At 28.5% G+C, this 4635-nt stretch overlaps 1 long non-coding RNA gene across 1 annotated transcript; it reads right to left on the reverse strand.

The window, feature by feature from the left end:
* Positions 1–1996: 1996 nt before the first annotated feature.
* On the reverse strand, positions 1997–2245 carry LOC122722493. The gene is made up of 2 exons (XR_006349414.1): positions 2129–2245; positions 1997–2035 (listed from the first exon to the last, which is right to left on the reverse strand). It is a non-coding gene; the product is annotated as an uncharacterized LOC122722493 (long non-coding RNA).
* Positions 2246–4635: the final 2390 nt, after the last annotated feature.

The following is a 4635-nucleotide window of genomic DNA, read 5'->3' on the forward strand; positions in this document are numbered from 1 at the left end:
CAACAAAGTATTTGTTGCTCGAAATGGTACCTTTTTAGAAAGGAATTTATCTTTCAGAGAATTAGTGGGAGTGCAGTGCAACTTGAGGAAACTCAAGCACCACAAGAGAGCATTGAACCGCCAGTAGAACCACTTCCAAAACCACAAACAGTTGTGGAAGCTGAAAGGGTGACACAAGTCCCATGCAGATCTGATAAGACGCATCATCAGCCTGAGAGATATGGATTTCTCATGACTGATAGTCGTGAAGTTTGTTCATTGATCAAGATGAGCCTACTACCTATCTAGAAGCTGTGTCAGATCCAAATTCTGAGAAATGGCTTTGTGCCATGAAATCTGAAAAGCAATCTATATATGACAATCGAGTTTGGTCATTAATTGATTCCCCTGAGGATGTTAAGACCATTGGTTGCAAATGGTTTTTCAAGAAGAAAACTGACATGAATGAAAATGTGCATACCTACAAAGCAAGGCTTGTTGCAAAAGATTTCAAACAAACTCATGGTCACTACAACATTATCCATATCTTGTCACAAAATAAATTGTAGCTAAAAAAAGAATTTTGGTGGCTAGATGCTTTTGCCACAACATATTTTTTCCGTGACATGCCGTAGCTAGAAGTGGCATAACTAAAGTTTAGTTACAGGATTTATTTGTGTTGTGGCCAAAATAAATATTTATAGTCACTTTTTATTTGCATGAAGCAAAAATATTGCCATTAAAAATAAATATTGTGGCTAGTTATTAGCCACGAGAATAGAATATTTGTAACCACGTTTTCTTTTTGCCACATCAACTTTTTTTTGTAAGTGATTTTGCTATGATTATGTTACAAAAATAATAATGTGGCAATTTAAACTTATGTATAGTTACAAATTTAATTTTATGGCTAACATATCTAAATTTAGCCATAAACTTAATTATATGACAAAAAATATTTACTATTAGCCACATTTAAATAATTATAAGGCAAGAATAAAATTTATAGCCACAAAAATAAGAAAGTGACAAGTTCTAGTATAATTATTACACTTAATTTTATTTTATAACTATTGAATAAAGTCACAAAATTATTAAATTAGAAGCTATTCTAAATATAGTACATACGGCTACTATTAATTATTTGTAGGTAAAATGTAATATTTATTTAATTTATTATTATTTAATGGGATTATATTATAATTTACTATTACATATGTTATTTATCTATTAATAATTTTGGTAAAATTTATAATAGAATATAAAATTTATATAAAAAATTTAGCTAAAATTTAAATTTATAAAATAATTATATAATAATATTAAGACTCAATCAGAATGACAATTATAAAATAACAATAAATTTAATCCAAAATAACTAATATCCAAAATAAACTAATTTAAGTCATAAAGCAATCACACTAAAAATACTTGAAATTATAATACTATACTAACACTAATATTAATATCTAAATTTTCTAAAAGTAGTATTATAAGGCTGCTGGCTGCTTCAAAATCCAAAACTTTAAATATACTATAAATCATCCTCCAATTTCATCAGGGAATCCTCCATAGGCTGTATAAAATTTTATTTGAAAATATTAATAACAAAATTATATAAAATAGATAAGGTTCATACTAGTTATATAGCTTACAAAAATTCTTATATTAGAAAAAAAATGAGACTCAGTTTTTAATCACTTACTGATGCAATATTATTGTTTTTCTCCAAAAGCATCTTGAATTTCTGCTCCCATATTCTATTCATCTCTGCAAGTTTCTCATCCATTTGCTTCTTAACATCATTTGCTTGTTCACTTGCTTCTTTTTGAATTTGTTGGACACGCTCGTTTGCTTCTCTTCTTGAAGTATCAAGTTGTCTAAGTGGTTCTATCTTTGTAGGTCTAGCACCAAAATATTCCGTGATATTTTTTCCAGGACCATAAGCACGTACATAACTATTTTTTTCTGGCCCAAGTACATCAGCAAACATAGCATCATCATCTAGTGAAATTTGTCCTTCTTCTCGTTGTTTCTTTAGTTGCTGAAACTTTTCCTATAGAGATATTTATATTTATTAATATTAAAAAAATCAAAATATAGCATAAAATACATAACAAATAAATAAAACATATGTAAAAAGTATTACAATGGCTTCTTGTGATATTGGATCAATTTCTTTGCCTTGCTTTCTCTTTCTGGATTCAAGAAAAAGCTCTAAGCGAGAAGGTGTTTTTCCATTTTTTTTTCTTCTGTTCAAATAAATATAACAATTAGTATTAGTTTATCATAAATCTATATCAATAAAAATTTGAGCTCAAGCAAAATCAAACTTTCCGTAAAAGAGTCAATTGACTTAACTACAAATATGCTGCAGATAAACAAAACTTGTATAAAAGAGGTAACATTTTTACAGCTAATGATATCAATTCAAGCGTTAAAATTCATAATACTGTTGATTATTATTTACTCTACAAGTTTGGATGCTCATAGGGTTGACCAATCATAATTCATTCCTATATTTAGAATATTAAACATGGTCAAATTCCACCATTAAATGAGTGAGTTATTAATGGTGTTTGCTGTCTAATCTAATACTACTAAAAAATTGCCATGTTTAACTTTAATGAGCATAAAGAAAAAGGGGATTTGTTTTGATGTGGGAAATGAAGGTTAATAACGGCAGTCTGAGTCTAATTAGGCATTTATAGAAAAAATAGTAAATGGAATATCAAAAAGTTCTAACAATCATATGAACTTCAAAAGGCATTATTATTATTAATATTTTTGATAAAAATAGCTTTTATTAGAACTTTGAGAGTTATAGCAGAATACAAAGAATAACAACAAGCAGCTAGCTTATACCATTACAGGTTGACTAGTTCTTGATTGTTGAGCTACTAAAAAGAATTTGAATTAAGGAATAAGGAAAGCTAGGCACATCTTAAACCAAACAAAAGATCCATAAAAGATCAAATCATAAACTTTCTCAAGCTCTAAACTAGAATTATCAAATACTATTTTGTTTCTTTCTAGCCATAGTCCATAAAACGACAGCAGTAAAAAGGGATTATTTATGTATCATTTAATTAATAAAAAACACTATAATACTAATAAAATAAAAACAAACTCATACCATATGATTTCTCAGCCAAGCAAAGCTTTTTATCCCCGTGTATGGTGGCATAGAACGCTTGCATCTATTTGTCTTATTTTTGTTGCTTTTCTCCTAAAGAAAAACAATGAAAAATTTTCAGAATTTATGTTAGCTAACAGAAACTGAATTCATATAAAATAAATTATTAAATTTTACACGAATTTTTAATACTTAAAATGCATTTTCTGTCCAAAGATTAATCAAATACTTCCAATCTTTTACATCCATATCCTTAGGCTTGTTTCGGAGACGAAGTGAATAAGTTGCCTTTGAATCAAAGTACTTCTTCTTCAACTTATGCCTATAATACCTATATAATGCATTCATATGACCGAAAATTGCTCCCTTTCTTGTATCAGAATACTCAAAAGTGAACTTTTCCTTTTAGCAAAGAAGTAAGAAACAAAGATTATGATACTTAATAGAACTAAAAAAATTATAATTATTTTATAATGGATGTAATTTAATATAAATCTTCGTACCAATATGGTAGACCACATGTGGTCGAGCTTATCATCGGTAATCTTATTCCATTGTTTCACTTGCAATGGACAACACGACACACTTCTAATAGTTTGTCCTAAAAACCAAACATATGCAGTAGCATTATCACCAATAGCTTGATCATCTTCATCAAATTCTACTGGGAATTTTTGCCCATTCTCCAATTGTGTGATTTTCAAGCATCGTGTTGGTCTTCTAGTTTTTCTTTTAATTGTATTGGAACCTATTTCAAAACAAAAGTAAAACAATAATCATATAATAACAATAATTTTTGTACATAGAACAAGTAAACATAATCAATTGTTTAAATAAAATTAAATGAGTAAACCTGTTGCTGTAGTTGCATTTGGATTTTGAAGTTGATTAGAAGTGTGATCAACGGTAACTGCGGGTAGCTCGTCACCAAGTCCATTTGGTAAAATATCATAATCTCGAAATAGAGTGTATATATCAATGGGTTTCGAAGGGAACTTCTTATAATTATCCATCATATTTTTCACATCTGTATCATCTTTAACCTCTATCAATGCATCAAGATCACTAAGAGCTTTATCAGCCTTCAAGTAATAAAATTTATCTCCTTTTATAACATCAAATCCACAATCCTTTTTCAAGTCATCCAATATATCAAAAAATGAGATGAAATCAACATCAAAATTAGGTTTCTCTATGAACCTACCATTTTCATATATTCTATTTGGTGAAAATATAAAATGGCCTTCATAATGATACCTCATTGTCTTCTGACTAGTATTCCCTAAAAAAAAAAATTGAAGTTAGCCATCTAATTATTTACGAAAACAACTTAAAATTTATAAATCACATAAATATTATTTACCTTGAAAATTTGAAGCCTGATTTTGGTGTAACTCTTAAGATTCTTGAAAGTTCTAGTTAACATTATTTTCAGTCTCATTTTCCAAGTTAATATTGATGGAATTCCCTTTCCGCAACTTGCATCGTCGAGCCATGATGTTTGCTTCTGCTTCATGGAA

Source organism: Manihot esculenta, chromosome 18 (genome assembly GCF_001659605.2).
Source record: "Manihot esculenta cultivar AM560-2 chromosome 18, M.esculenta_v8, whole genome shotgun sequence".
Classification (NCBI taxonomy): domain Eukaryota; kingdom Viridiplantae; phylum Streptophyta; class Magnoliopsida; order Malpighiales; family Euphorbiaceae; genus Manihot; species Manihot esculenta.